At 45.8% G+C, this 16,585-nt stretch overlaps 1 protein-coding gene across 2 annotated transcripts in view; it reads right to left on the bottom strand.

The window, feature by feature from the left end:
* The window catches only part of CORO1C (coronin 1C), a 74,411-nt gene extending 61,432 nt beyond the window's left edge, over positions 1 to 12,979 (bottom strand). Inside the window, exon 1 of one of the 2 annotated variants that reach the window (XM_053902114.1) lies at positions 12,714 to 12,979. The gene's annotated coding sequence lies outside the window, so the exon portion shown is untranslated. The remainder of the gene's footprint in view (positions 1 to 12,713) is intronic. The other variant, XM_019467218.2, reaches the window with a different exon arrangement.
* Between the last annotated feature and the right edge of the window lie 3,606 nt (positions 12,980 to 16,585).

Below are 16,585 nucleotides of genomic sequence, written 5' to 3' on the forward strand. Positions count from 1 at the left end.
CATTTTGTCTGACCCTTTTTGGTAAAAAAATACAAACTACTGGGGTACCTGGGTGGCTCAGTTGGTTAAGCGTCTGACTTTTGATTTCGGCTCCGGTCATGATCTTGTGGTTTGTGGGTTCGAGCCCCACATCAGTCTCGGTGCTGACAGTGAGGAGCCTGCTTGGGATTCTCTTGTCTCCTTCTCTCTCTCCCCTTCCCCTGCCCCCTCTGTCAAAATAAATAAACTTTAAAAAATTACAAATTACTTCCTTATCAGCACACCTCTCTTCAAAAGGAGCAGGGGCAAAGACTCCCACAGAATATCAGTATCTACAACACAATACAAGAAACTAAAGACTGAAAATCCACTGGGGAAAATATAGTTACTACAAATAACTACTTTGCCACCACCCACTACCTTCCGAAGGTCCCAATTCTTCAGGAAAAAACATCATACATCCCATTTCACCAACAAAATGAAAAAACCTCCAGGGAAGTGAGAAAAACAAATAAGGCCCTCTTTGGGGAAGAAATAGTTCAGCTAAGTATTTTGGGAGTGAATATTCCATAGCTTTTAGTAGCCTTGGTTAACAAAACTAACACAACCCCTCCCCGCCAAGATCTACCTTCCTTCCAAACTGTATGAAGACTTGAAAAGAAAATCACAGTCCATTTTTTATGTTAAATTAGACTATAACTAAAAGACAAATTTTATATGCCTTAAAAGAAAGTACGAAGAATCCTCTTTAAAGCACTGTGATTAGGAAACTAGCAGAAAGATCAAGGGGCTTCCCATCCCTAATACTCTCTTAAAAGACTGCATTTATAGCAAACAGACAAGCAGAAAAACTACATTTATAATTTAGTAACCTCTAAAAACTGCCAGAAATACACACATATACCACACACAAAAACAATCACAAAACGAATCTTTTTTTTTCTTTTAAGGCTCTATGACCACTGTGGGGCTTGAACTCATGACCACGAGAACAAGAGTCCCATGCTCTACTGACTGAGCCAGCCAGGGGTCCCTACGAAACAATTCTTATGATCTCTTATCACAATTACAATGTTTTTTGTGATCGCTCATCACTAATATGATATAAACCAAAACCTACAGTTTTTGAAATTGTAATACTGCACCAATGAACCCCCAAATGATTCAACAGTTGGAGTGGTATACAATTTGCCCTATTTTAATTTGGCCATTTCTTGTCAATTTCTCAAGTCAAATGATTCCAAACGTATTAAAACCTTGGAGCTCCAGGAGCCACTGAAATGAGCTTAGATGCATCAGGTGATTTCTCTGGGGCTGGCCTGGAGGCCCCTCAGGGGCCACCGTGGGCACTCGACAGTCAGTCAACGTGTTGAAGGTTAAGAAACTTAAGAAAAGAACGACAGGAAAGACAAACTCGGTTTTTTTCCATGGCTACCTTAACTTTAAATCTTCATCTTGATACAAATAATGGTTCTTCTCATATGTATTTTGGCAAAAACTCACAAAATGAAAGCATACTTCCACTCTGGTGTTACTTCAATTGTTTCTAAAGTCAAAGTTGCTAACCAAACTACAAAACAAAGACCTAAAAACCCCATGCTACCAATATTTTCAACTTATTCAAGAACTAGGGTAAATTTGCAATGGTGTTCCCATAGGTAATGTAACTCTTCTTTTTCATCAGAATTCATGCTTTAAATAAATAACTCCAAAATGTGCTTTACAAATAAAACATGTTTCAATAATTAAATGTGTACATATACACCACGTACTGCTTACAGTATTTATAATAAAAATTATAGGGTTAGATTATCATAAGATAATTTAATAAACAAATGTTTACAATCAGCAATCCTTCTACACCATAGAAAACATCCCCATCAGGACGCCTGGGTGGCTTGGTGGGTTGAACGTCTGACTTTGGCTCAGGTCATGATCTTGGGTTTGTGAGTTGGGGCTCCACGTCAGGCACGCTGCTGTCAGCGCAGAGCTCACTTCAGATCCTCTTTCCCCCTCTCTCCTTGTCCCTCCTCCACTTGTGCTCACTCTCCCTCTCAAAAATAAACATTAAATAAAGCAAAAGAAAACATCTCCTTCATTACTTTCATCTTCTAGTAAAATGGGAAGGAAGACTGAAAATCTCTATCACAAGTGTAGCACATAAAACTGAAACTCAATTATTCAACTAACATTTATTGAGCACCTACTGTGTCTCAGGCAACATCCTGAGAAATGGAGGCACAGAAAATGTAAGACGTTCTCTGCCTTCAAGGAACATGGAATATGGTGGTATCAGTGTTCACTTTCACAAACTGAAAATTAATAATTCCACACGGATATTTATTTTTACTTATTTATTTTTTTATGTTTTTACTTATTTTTTGAGACACAGAGAGACAGAGCACAAGCAGGGGAGGGGCAGAGAGACAGGGAGACACAGAATCCGAAGCAGGCTCCAGGCTCTGAGCTGTCAGCACAGAGCCTGACATGGGGCTCGAACTCACAGCCTGTGAGATCATGACCTGAGCTGAAGTCGGACGCCTAACCAACTGAGCCATCCAGGTGCCTCCAGATATTTATTGTTAAATTTATATCCATTTAACCCAAAATGTAATTCACAGTAGTATAGAAATCATTAACATTAGTGACACCCACAAATTATATTTTCATCTACCTTTGTAACTCTCCATCTAAACTCTATTTACATTTTACCTAAATGTGCTGTATAAAAGTATACTCTATTATGACTTCCCACAATCCAGGCCATCTTCTCTATCTACCTTACACTATTCCTCCTCTCTTACACCTGTTCCAAATCAGCCAAGTGCTATTTTGCACACCCTCGGGCAGGACCTCAACCCTGTGTCCCATAGATACTGACCCTCCAATATCTTGCCCTCTCAACTCTCGGGGAGCTCAGTCCCCACACAGAATTCAGTATTAAGAATTATACACTCAAGGGGTGCCTGGCTGGCTCTGTCAGTAAAGCATGCAACTCCTGATCTCGGGCTTGTGAGTTCGAGCTGCACATTAAGCATAGAGACTACTTTTAAAAAGTTTACAAGGAAATGGAAATATAGAGAGATCAATGCCTAGCTCTAGCCAGTATAAGCCAACCCAATTTATAGCCATTACCCTGCCCTGATCCCCTTTTTAAAGGTCAAAGCAACCAAGTCAGTACTAAAACCTAAGACCCTTTCAAGAGTGGTTCCAAATGGAAAAAACAAAAAAAAAGGGATCACGAGTATTTTGGGAAGGGGGGGGGGGGGGCACGAAAAGCCAAAAAAACACAAAACTTACCAGATTAACTGTTTTAGAGGTAACAGGAAGAACCTTTCAAAAGCGGGCAGGGCTTCTTCCTGATTGCAGGTACCGGGGCCAGCCTCTACACGGGCCATGCCTGATCCCACATGCATCAGTTCAACTTTCCCCTCCAAACCTTGTTACGCTGACTGAATGCCACAATTTCAGAGAGATGATTTATCACAAGGAATCTCCTTTTTAAAAATATTAATACTGTACCTCGGAAAGGGTTGAGGGATGTGAGAATAATAATATAATGAAAGCCCTTCGTCACCCTGGCACTGATCAACAGTGGTAGTCTAGTTGTAACCGTGGCCACCTGGGAACACATTAGTGAAAATGCATTTGAATCATTTGCTTTACTACTACTTAAAGGAGATCAGCTTAAACAGGGGAGAAGAAGTTTCAAATTAAGAAAGATGGATGAAGCACACAGAGGACTGCTGGGGCAAGAGGCCACTAGATGTCAACACAGGCTGGTGGGGGAAGAACATGGCTCCTTCCTTCTTTTTCACATGACTCCCAGCTCCCACGATCTAGGATTCCACTATCACCATTAAGAGTTTAAAACCCTGGGGCGTCTGGGTGGCTCAGTCAGTTAAAGCATCTGACTCTTGATTTTGGCTCAGGTCATGATCTCATGGTTCGTGAGTCTGAGCCCCACATCGGGCTCTGCGTTGACAGTGTGGAGCCTGCCTGGGATTCTCTCTCTCTCCCTCTCTTTCTGTCTCTCTCTCTCTCTCTAATAATTAAACTTAAAAAACAAAAAACAGAAAGAGTTGAAAACCCTGTGCTATGAATTAAACAGAATTCTTCAGTCTAGGCTGGAAACTTACCACCACTTATAATACTGACTCCATACCAAAAATGCCATGCCATCTGAGTTCCAAATAACTGAGTTCAACTTTGGAACACAACCCAGTTCTGGGTTGAGGACTGAATGTATACAGCACCTACAAAACAGAAACTGCAGCTGGGCTCTCCACGGTTTTAGAAAACCGCATGGTTCACAACTATCCTTTGCAGGTAATACGCATTATTTGTTCCACTTGACAATGTAATTCAGCCCAGTGCATGCAAGATATCTCTGCACTGCATAAGAACAAACTGAAAGACTCAAGGTATTAAAAAAAACAAAAACAAAAAACCTTCCAACTTACCTTTTCCTATAGTAGCACTGTAAGCAGTGGCTCAAATAAGGAAGTCTAAGGTTACTCTATTTCTAAAACAGACAACAAGCATCTCATTAAATACCACCCCAAAGAGCTACGGCCAGCACTTGTTGGCTGAGGCTGCACTCTGGCTTGCCAAGAAAAACTAGGATGACAAAGTTAAGCTAAAGACACCACTGACCGCAAAATTAATTCGCCATCTAGCTTGTAAAGTGATGAGTTTCCCAATAAACCCTTCTGCTTAAGGGAGATGATAACTCAAGTTTACATGTGTGTCTCAGTGACCACTCAGGCAGCATTTGAGTTTTTATATTAATAAGTCAGCCTCAATTCTTTAAGTTCCTAAGAATGGAAGGAATTAGAATCTTTAACCAGAAAAGAATGCCTGACCATAATGAAAAGGAATTTAAGTATCTTTCATGTGCAGTAAGCAAACAATAGTGATTAAACATTTGTGCTAAGGAGGGGGTGCTCGTGAATTATTTTCAAGAACCCCTAAAACATCCAGAGTGGAAAATACCCTCTCAAAGGCTTCACTCCCCCTACGCTATTTTCCCACGTGTGTTTATGGCCTTTCATGAAACTGAAAAATGACAGCTTTGTTCATTCAGGATAAAGACCTCAGCAGTTGTCAGAATATGGGGACACACATCTGATTCCACAATGGGGCAAAAAAGGCTCTTGCACCAAACTGCCAGGTGCCCAGATTCCCAGAATGTCTCGGTTCTGTGGAGACAGAATGACCGCACTGTGAAGCTGTGGTCAACCGCTAATCCCGAAGAGTTTTCACGCTGCCTGTTACAATCCGTGTAGTTCCAGTACCGGGTGCGTGTTGCCCCTCTCCAAATTAGCATCTTCATCTACACGTGGCCTAGTAGTGCCGATTATTCTGGCAAGACACAAAGCAAAGGCATCTCTGCAATGTTAATTGGCCTTTGAAACTTTTGCGATACTTACAACTACTGCTTACTAATGGTCAGATTAGAAGATTGAAGAAGTAAAAAGGGATTTTTTTACACTAAAACTAGGAAAATCAAATCTAACAAAGGCTTATCCAAGAGATTCAGTGTATTTTTAAGTTCCCCGAAAACGCATCTTAAAAAACCTGAAAAATCTGGACCAAGCTTCGTGTGCAATCTAAAGACATGAGAAAACACACAAACATTGGTACAAACACTGACAGTGGTGATAAACTGGAGAAGTAAAACCTCTGTGAGTAGATCTGGCAAGAGACCGTGGTGGAAAGTCAAGAGGGAACTGGTGCATTCAGTCAAGGACTAAAAAGAGAAGGCACACCAGGTTCACAGCGTCTAAAAAAAAAATTTTTTTTTTCACACAACACTATAAATCAACACCACCAACTCTAAAAATGAATTCACACTACACATGGAAAGAGGTGGAAGACAGCTGGGGGAGGTGGGAAGGGACCGTTAACTGCCTGATTATGGGCATATCGCTCATGCTCCTGACCACAATCCCCTCATCTGTAAGATGTGGAATAGACCAGTAAGGTACTTTCCACTCTGGCTGTGATTCAGAGTCACCAGGGAGGACAAGCCCAGGCAGCTGTATTCATAAAGGTCTACAGCTGATCCTCATGTGCAGTCCAGAATAAGGGCCTCTGGACTTGAGAAATAATCTCCCAAATGCCCCCAAAATGATATATTCTTAAAAAGGTGGTAAGATACTGGTCTATGTATGATCCGTTTTTATCATTTTTAAAAAGTAAATGTAAGACGATTTCATGACCCTAAAGGGGGAGGACATATATTGTGAAAGTATTATCTTTAGCCATACCAAATATAAGCCTTCCTACCTCCCTCTGTATCTCAGTTTCTCTCACCCTGACCTTTGTATTGATCTGATTTAATTTCTCTTTACTGTGGCAAACAGGAGGAACTCTTTTCGTTATTAATGTGAGATTCAAATGACAGGCCCCATTTAGCATCCCATGAAACTACTGAGGCTCTTTTCCCACACAGAATGTTACAGTTTATCACAATGCTGCCATTCACATCATAACCAGAGGACCATCTATCTCAAGCACCGCAGCACGGTCTCCTTCCAAACCCTAAAAAGATCAGTTTTTTCCAGGAACTAAACCACCTTCCTCAAAATAGACAGAGACTGAATACAAGGGAGGCCTGAGTAAGAGAAGCTTGTCTAATAGACACTTCCAATTCAGACAGAAGGCAAAAACAAAACCAAACCTGCCTTATCTTTAATATTACCTTCCTACCCTAAAATTAGACTTTTTTTCCCTCTTCAGGAATTCAACTTTGATTTGAAGTCTAAAATGCTGAGGTGGGAGTAGGAATTCATACATTAATAGCTTAGTATCAGAAATGAAATGTATTAAACTTACTCTACTTGATTCTCCCCAGTTCCATTCATTAACAGACACGAAGAGTGAAGACGGAGGGAACACAAACTTATTCACTGTCTACTCGATGACCCAACAAGGCACCATCAGCATCTCCACACCACAGAAGAGAAACAGGCCCAGGGAGGTGAAGGGATTGGCAGTCACAGCTATTCAAAAGTGGAGCCAAGGGTGAAACCCAGCTCGGTCCAGCTCTAAAGGCCTGCACCTTTCAATTCCTCAGTTTCTTTGTATACAAAACTCTGTGGCAGCTCAACTATATAAGGGAGAGATGAGAGCCCAGTGAGACGAAGAAATTTTTCTTTTCTTTACTCCCTTACCATAAGCCAACCACTTCAATAGAACACGCACACAAAAGAAACGTTCCCCCAAAAGCCGACTGGTTTCTCCTAATTTTTTTTTAATGTTTATTTATTTTTGAGGGGGTGGTGGGCAGAGAGAGAGAGAGAGAGGGAGACAGAGGATGCAAAGCAGGCTCTGTGCTGACAGCAGAGAGCCTGACGCGGGGCTCGAACTCACAAACCCTGAGATCGTGACCTGAGCCAAAGTCGGATGCTTAACCGACTGAGCCACCCAGGCGCCCCTGGTTTCTCCTAATTCTTAAGATGCTAAGTGGAGTATTTTCAATGAAAGTATTAAAAATGAACATAAGAACACAAAATATAACTAAAGACTACTACCTGAGTCAGATGCTCTGAGAGAAGAGAGCAGGGGAAAAAAGAATGAAAAGCAAGAAAGCGTGTGCCCTGAAAACCCAGTTTACACCCGTTATCAGGTATACACAGAGGTGGTTCCAGTACTGACCGACTCCACACCAGCAGGGCTGGCCTCCATTTGGCGTGGTAAATCCTACCAAACTAAAAATGTTCCCTGGCCATCTGTCCTACTGAGAAGGCTGTGCACCAGTCACCGCTGGTCATCAAGGGGAGAGAACCCGCGAGGATGTTCCGCCCTTGGACAAATGCTTCAAACGCTTGGTTTTACGTCTGAGCAATTTTTTGGCAACGGCTGGACTTGGGTGCCAGAAAGGCAGAGGGGAATCACTCCGCGTTACTTCAGCCCAGGCCACAAAGACGTGTATAATAATCCGAGACGTGCACTGACCTCAAGATCTTTCCGATTAACTTCAATCACCCTTCATTCAGCAAACAACCCAACAGGCGCTCGAGACCAAGCGGTGAGCAAGGGAACCCGGTCCGCCTTGCAAGCGAACTTCTCTCTCACATCCTGCCTTCTATGGAAGGCGCCTCCCAGACAGGAAGCTCGAGTTCAAGCCCAGCTCCTTGTAGCAGCAGACAGTAGTGATGGATGGAGGAGGCACGAAGACAAGGACGACGTCTGCCTGCAGGGATGAGGAAGGAGGCTCCCAAAGGACAACCGGGACCCAGCAGATGGAAGGAATGGGGGGTGCGCAGTAATGAGCTCATCACGAGAAGATCCGAAGGCCGGGATGTTTGGGGAAGTGGCAGCAACGATGAAAACACAGGTAGGAGAGTAATGAGAGACGAGGCAGGCTGAAATCGGAGACACCTTGATCCACAACCCCACGAAGAAGCCTGAACTTTAACCACAGACGAGGACGTAGGAAGCCACTAGAGGATTTCCGCAGGGGAATGACATGTTCCTGATGAACCCTTTCTGATCTAGAACTAATTTGAATCTTTCCCTAACTCTTTCACATTTGGCTTTTAATTTATATAACCAAGATACTGATGACGAGGTGATTTGGGATCTAAACAATTTTTAACTCCATTATCAATTCTGACTCAATTATGCATAAATTGAATGTTACCAAAATTTTGTGCTTCAGAGGACACTATCAAGGAAAGTGAAAATGCAACTCACAGAATTGGAGAAACATCTTGCTCATCATACATCTGATAAGGCACTATATAATCTAAAATATATAAATAACTCATAACAATAAAAACAGGACCCAATTTAAAAATAAGAAAAACATCTGAACAGAGATTTCTCCAAAGAAAATATACAATTGTCTGCTGATGACTTCAGGAGATGCAGGACATCCTTAGCCATCAGAAAATGCAAATCAAAACTACGATGAGATACTGCTTCACACCCGCTAGGACGGCTAGAGTCAAAAAGTAAGAGAACAGCTAATGTGACAAGGATGTGGAGAAACTGAAACCTTTATACACTGCTGGTGGAATTGTAAAATGATGCAGCTGCTTTGGAAAACAGCGTCTGGCAGTTCCTCTCATAGTTCAACACAGAGTAACCAGTATGACCCAGCAATTCTCAAGAGAAATGAAAACATGTCCACACAGAAACTTGTACAGGAATGTTCATACGACGGTATTATTCATAATGACCAAACAGGGGAAAACACCCAAATGTGCATCAACGGATGAATGGATCAACAAAACACGGTATATCCATACAACAGAATATTATTCGACCATTAAGAAAAGAATAAAGTACTGATACAGGCTACAACACAAATGTTGAGAACATTATGATTTAAAAAGACAGACACAAAAGACCAGTATTGAATGATTTATATGAAATTTACATGAAATGTCCAAAACAGGCAAATTCATAGTGACAGAAAGTAGGCTAGCGGTTGCGTAGGGCAGGGGAGGGATGAGAATGGGGGGGCTGGAAGACCACTAATAAGTCTGGAGTTTCTTTCTGGACTGATGGATAGGTTCTAAAAGTGTGGGTGAATATAATAAAAACCACTGAACTGTACACTTTAGACAGGTGAATCGTACAGTATGCGAATTCTACCTCAAAAAGCAGTTATAAAACAAAAAAGATCCTGTTATGCACTATTAAAATACAAACAAGCTCTCAAAAAGGAGTATAGAATCTTGCTCACTCATTTTAAAGGATCCAAACTAGGGCAAAGAAAACCCAGAGAGATTCTATTACTTAAGATTCTGGGTACTAGGTCATACTGAAATATTCATGACGATTTCCATGTTTTAATACAGAAAAGGCATCTTAAGTTGAAAAAGACAGAGAAGTGTCAGAAAACAGTTTTTTTTAACTCAGAAACAGGATAACATAGGGAAGTCACCAAATGAAAAACGAACATGTATTTGTACCCTGAATATGCAAGAGGCACCGTAATTTCTTATTGTTTCACCTCTGAAAAAGTCAAAGGTAAAACAGCCCAGGTAACAATATCTGTTTCTAAAGTACGAGTCTGTGACAAATCAAAGCATTAAGAAACAATCTGCCATTATAAAGAACTGAATCTCCACATTCCCAGTCACATAACTGAGAACTTATCATTTATCCTTTTGAACATTCCATTTCACAGGCACTGGAGTGACTCTCCTCCTCATGGTTGAAGTGGATCCCAAAAGTGACAGGTGCATTAAGCGTAAAATGTAAATCAAAAAAAATAAAGTGTTTAAAAACTACTATTTGTCACCCTGAACCTAATTCTAAACCATATATAAATTAATAGACATAAATGCTGATTAGCACAATCTGCAAAGTAACAGATGACCATGCACATTCAATACTATGTGCAGTGATAGCCCACCGGTATGTGTCTATTAAAATTCATCAGGCTTGGGGCGCCTGGGTGGCTCCGTCGGTTAAGTGTCCGACTTCAGCTCAGGTCATGATCTCACGGTCCGTGAGTTCGAGCCCTGCGTCGGACTCTGTGCTGACAGCTCAGAGCCTGGAGCCTGCTTCAGATTCTGTGTCTCCCTCTCTCTCTGACCCTCCCCCATTCCTGCTCTGTCTCTGTCTCAAAAATAAATAAACGTTAAAAAAAAAAGTTTAAAAATTTTTAAAAAATTAAAAAGAAATTCATCGGGCTTTAATGTACCTTCCACAAATAATAAAAAACAAATACGGAAAAGGCACCTTCTGGATTTGTCAAAAAGGTGTGTACCCGACTTTCATACCAATCTTTGTTCAATCCTCAGTACACAAGACTATCACCTATCACAAAACACTGAACATCAGGCCTAACTTACAACACAATTCCCAGTTTTATTTCATTCCCTGCCTCCACATATTTATGCAACCTCTCAGACCCCAGGGTTACTAGTAGACTTCACACCCAAACACCGTGTCTCTGAAATGTACCTCCACTCCGAAAAGAAAATTAGTTTCCTAAAGTTAGTTTTCTGAAATACACAGAATCAAGTCCAAAACAGATTTTTCCCATTTCTTCAGTTTTACAGAGAATGCAGAAAGTGAAGATATATAAACAGATATCTATTTGCCTTCACAAATGAACAGACGGTACAAAGCAACTGCTTATACTTAATCATGTTTTTGTCTATTCTAGCAGGCCCTGGTGTCAGGAGAGAGTTCTGCCAGATAAGGACAATGAAATGCATTATTATATGGAGTGACTAAGAGCCCTACAAGTACTGTTTTAGAACGTAATCCCAGGCAGGAAGGCTGCGGTAAGAGGGCCTAATATTTTGTGATAACTATTACCGAAACTAAACACATTCACCACCCAGCACCAGTTTAAAACCTCGCACTATATTCAATTGTTTAAATGTCTTACAGGAAAGAAAGGCCTTTGTATCTTCCTATCCTGGGGGAGACGAACAACTTGCAATTTGCTTCTCACACTGAATCCCACGTTTCCAACATGTAGAGGAAGTACTCTGGACACCACAAAACAAGGGCAGCCTACATTAAGGCCAAATATAGGATGTGATTCTAAACCATGATGCCGTAAAGCCTACGTTTCCTTTTCCAGCGATCAAAAAAAAAAAAAAAGAAAAAAAAACCTTTGAACGCTCCCAAAAAAGGACCGCAGGGCCAGCGCCTCCCTCCAAGAGGAAGCCCCTTTCTTCTCGGCGCTCCCTTGCAGCCTGCCACTTCCCCCAACACATTCAAAGCATTTGGGAGACGGAGAGCTGGTGTGTACGCGCCCGTGTGGACAGGCGGGAGAGCTGGGTTCCTGCATTTCCACCCTCAACATCTGACCTCATCCCCAGTCATTTAGGCGCAGCGGAGCCCCACCTGCACCTCGCTCCTTTTGACTGCGTCCCTCGCCAGCTGCTCCGCTATTGGGGGAGCACATCTCGGAATCACCCAGTTCACTCAGACGCTCCTGGCCCCCGACCCTGCAAGCAGCGTGCCAGCTCCGTTCTTCCTCGAGACCAACACCCCCCACCCCCCGCCAGTCCCAGCCCTCCCAGCCCGCCGCTCCCACCGCCCGGCTCGTCCGCTTCCCAAGCCGCCCCCCACCCACGTTACTCCAGCTCCAGCCGTGCCCCGCCCTTCCCGACCCCCGAGCTAGAGCTTCAGGGCCCGGCGCTGGCCTCGCACCCACAGCCAGCAGTCCTCGGGCCAGACCGCCGCCCTCTACCCCTCCCACGCAGGGCCCCAGCTTGCCCCGGCCCCACGTGAGCCCGGCCCCGGCCAACCCCCCACCCACTGGCTCCCCAGGGCGGCTCAAACCCCGCCCCCAGGCCCGGGGGCCCCCCGGCTGGGCGCCCTGGCCCCGAGCAGCCCCTCCCCACCCCAGGCCCCACCCAGCCAGGCGAGTCCCCAGCCCCTCAAATCCTTCCTCGGGCAGCCCCGTCCCCACTCAGCCCGCGGCTCCTCACCGGGCCGGGAGGGGTCTGGAGCCCTGAAAGCCTCCCCTGGGCAGCCGCCTCCCAAAGGGATCCCAGTGCTCTCTCCCCAGGCCAAGGGGTTCGGTCCCGAACCTCGGCCAGCAGCCCGGCTGCAACCCGAGACACACCGGCCGGGGGAGCCCCGGCCCAAGGATCCGCGCCCCGCGCGCCCACCACAGCCCACTCCCCTCCACCGGGCCCTGCTCCACGCCCCGCCGGCTCCTGTCAGCCGGCGCCGGCACATGCTGAGAGGGCCGGTCGGCCCGCCGGCTCGCTCCCGAGCGGCCCCGCCCGGCGCGCGCTGCTCACCAGGGCCGAAGTGCCTGAGGCGCCGCCGCCGCCGCCGAAGTCCCCGCTGCAAAGCCCGGCGTAGCCTCCAACCGCTGCCGCCTCCCGCCTGGCACTGAGCGCCTCGCGGGGGAGGGGCGCGGGCAGCCACCGCCGCCACCGCCGCCGCACGCAGGCCCCGCCCCCGCGCCGCGCCGCGCCCAACCAGAGGGTCCTCAGGCTGCCGAGCGCCACGCCCACTTCCGGGAGGGGAAGCCCACTTCCCACCCCTCGTTCCACGCCCCACTCTCCTTAGCGCCCCCTCTGGTCGCGCCGAGGGATGCGGGTGGGCTGCGGGGGAAGGTGGTGCCGGAGCACACGCACCGCCCACTAGTCAACTAGCCGGAGGGCCACGCCCACTGCTCCTCAAAACGGGGAGCCGCATTCTTAGAGCTCCGCCCACTGACCCGCTTGGCTCTGCGGGGCCACATCTTCCAGCTCCTCAAAGGTTCCCAGAGCTTCTCCAAACCGGAACGTCAGCTCCTCTGAGCCCCGCCCACTGCCCTAACCAAACCCTTAGCCGGCCCCCGGGCTCCCTAAGCCCGCCTACCCTCTCGTAGCCGCCGAACTGGCCCAGCGGCCCCGCGAAACCGCGCCCCGCTTCTAGAAAGCCCCACCCACGGGCCAGCCACCCTAGTCTCAGCATCCCACGGGCCCCGCCCACTGCCTATCTAAACCCGTAAACCTCTAAGCCCCGCCCCGAATTCTCGAACTCGCGCCTCCGGCTTCCGAAGTTCTGTCCTTGCCGCCATCGCCCCCTCCCACTTCCACTTCTGGGGACTGCCAGCGCTCAGGCCCGCCCTGCACTTTCCATTGTCGCATTCCTAGCACAGGGTGGCTGTCCCTGGACTGGGCCACACCACTACTCAAGGAGGTCCCATCTTGACCCCATTTTGCAGATGAGGAAATAAAAGATACAAGGTCCTTCCCTTCTTTTTCCTGGCCAAAGCCCCTCACCCGTTTGCTTAATAACTGGGCCAGCCAGGCCAAAGGGCAGTGGATTCGAGTCTCATCTTGGCTGCTGTTCAGACGATGTGTCCTAGGTCAGTTCCCTTCGCCTCTTCAGGCCAAAATTTCCTGATCTTTCGCGTGAAGCTGTCCTGTTAATAGAGTCCCATTCTGAAATACCAAGCTCTGAAATACCAAGATTTGGGGAAACTGGACCCGAGGAAGTGAATCAACAAAGCAAGGCATCTTTGCAATTCGCAGGGAGGGATTTTTCATTTTAGGCATTGGCCTCAGAAATGTGTATTATGTAAATCATGGTCCACCTTGAACCAAAAGAGCTAGAACAGCAACTTACTTATCCTCTCTAGGCCTCAGTTTCTTTAGCAGTAAAGTAGGGACTGTAGAAGTCACTCCCTGGAAGGATTCCTTGAGCTTAGTAATACATTAGGTAGGGCGCCTAACTTGTGATGAGCCCTTCACCTAAATGGTACCTGTTGCTGCTACTGCTGTGCCTCAACAAAGTGGAGGGGTGAGTTTCATTTTGCCTTCAAGCAGCCACTAACAGGAGGGACTGAGCATCCCTTCCGCAGCAAGACTTGGCCACTTACTTCGTCTAAATGAGAGATGATGATAGCAGAGCACCTAGTGCAATGCCAGGCATTTGGTGATGCACAAAAACGCTTGGCTATTATTAGGATTCCTATTTTTAATGAAGCAAGGGCACTGATAGCAGCAGAGCTCTGAGTGGCTTGGGGAAAATGAAGGTTGATGCAGTGCTCTGAGAAGGAACCAGGAAACAAGCTGGCTTACTCTTTGGGAACAGATTATCGCCAACATTTTCCATCGCTTCTATGTGCCAGGGACTATCTGAGTGCTTTGAGCACAAAATCCCCTGAAATCCCCCCCCCCCCCAACAATCCTATGGCTACAAAAAACAATTCTTAATCCTCATCAATAGAGGTGAAGAAAATAAGAAGTGGGGGGCCTGGATGGGTCAGTCATTTGAGCAACCGACTCTTGATTTCAGCTCAGGTCATGATGTCACGGTTCCTGAGTTCGAACCCCACGTCGGGCTCTGTGCTGACAGTGCAGAGCCTGCTTGGAATTCTCTCTCTCTGCCCCTCCCTTGCCCCCCCCCCTAAAATAAACTAATAAACTTTAAAAAAAGTTAAATGAATTGCCCCAGATCACACAGCTTGAGCCAGGCAGAGTTAATGATAGAACGCACGTCCCCCTAAAGGCAGAATTTGCACCCTTTGCCAGTTAGCCCTTACACTCAACTGCCTCTATGGCTGCATGAAGGAACAGAGAAAACAGGGACTTTAGATCCTGACAGACTTGGCCTTACGTTCAAACTCCTCTACTCACCAGTTGTGTGACCTTGGGCGAGTCATTTTCCTTCTCTGAGTCTTACTCTCTTTATTCAGTGGGGCGCATCCAAATGCTTACTTCAGGGAGGGGATTTGAAGATTTCAGGAGTTCAGATTCAATGCATTAAGGTATGGCAAAGCATCCAGTACAGTTGCCTGTCATACAGCAGTTGTTTAAAACTTGTTGATTCACTTATCCCGGGTCTTTAAATGATTAGATTAGAAGTAAAATCTCCCAGGACACCAATTCCCCCCAGATGATAACACCATAGAACAACCATGGAATACAATGAGAAAGAAAGATCTCCAGACCTTCCCCTTCCAGGTGACTGTTTCAGTTCCTGGTTTTATCGCTGGGTTGGGAGAGGTGATTTTTGCACAAGAAACAAGGCCAGAAGCAAGGTCACTTTACCACCCCACCCCACACCTGCCCTGAATGTGGTCAGGTGAGAGTTCCTACTCCCAGAAACAGCAGGAAAATTGCATAACCCTTTCCTGGGAGAAAACTGCCCCATCCCTGTTCTAGAAACCATAGCAGTCCCTTTGTGAGCCTGAAGGAAATCTTGGCTCTGCCCAAGCCGGCCCTTACATGAAGGGACCCGGATCCAGGTGAGATGCTGGATTTTATTTTATTTTTTAATGTTTATTTATGTACTTTGAGAGTGGGGGAGGGGCAGAGAGAGAGAGAGAGAGAGAGAGAGAAAAGCAGAGAGAGAATCTCAAGGAAGCTCTGCGCCCAACACCGGCCTCAATCCCACCAACTGTGAGATCGTGACCTGAGCCGCAATCAAGAGTCAGTCGCTTAACCCACTGAGCCACCCAGCTGCCCGAGATGCTGGATTTTAGAGTCTTCTCCAGTTCTCAAAGCCAGTGATCTCTAAAGTGACCTGAGACACATGCTAGATGAAAGGGAACTTAATGATCAGGAAAAATAAGCCGTGATTCCAAATCCTACATGACACAGGGGCCAGCTCACGTATGAAGAAGAAAGGATTGTAAAACCTACATTTGGAGGCTCCTTAGCGCATCGTTTTTCTGGTTTCTCTTTGTACCCAATGGGGACATTCGTCTTGGGTTGCCAGGGCAACCTGGAAGCTGAGTGAATTAGCCCTGTGGAAGCATTAACAAATAATAATAATATTAAATAAATGAGACTGAAAACCCCTGGAGGAATCTCAGCAGGCAAAACCCCTAATTGAGTGACAGAAGAGGACAAAGCTCAGAGAATATTAAAATTCACACCACATTGATAAATCTTGATCCTCACCGCTTTGACTCCTTCTTTCTGCAAACGAGGAGTTGGAAATGATTGAGCAGCCACAGAAGGATTGCCTTTTTTTTTTTAATTAAAAATTTTTAAAATGTTTATTTATTTTGAGAGAGAAAGAGCGTGAGTGGGGGAGGGGGAGAGAGAGAGGGAGAGAGAGAATCCCAAGCAGGCTCTGAACTGTCAGCCCAAGGCAGGGCTCTGTCCTAGGAACCGTGAGATCATGACCTGAGCCAAAACTAAGAATCAGATGCTGAACCACCCAGGTG

Source organism: Panthera pardus, unplaced genomic scaffold (genome assembly GCF_024362965.1).
Source record: "Panthera pardus isolate Hobbes unplaced genomic scaffold, ASM2436296v1 HiC_scaffold_15, whole genome shotgun sequence".
Lineage (NCBI taxonomy): Eukaryota > Metazoa > Chordata > Mammalia > Carnivora > Felidae > Panthera > Panthera pardus.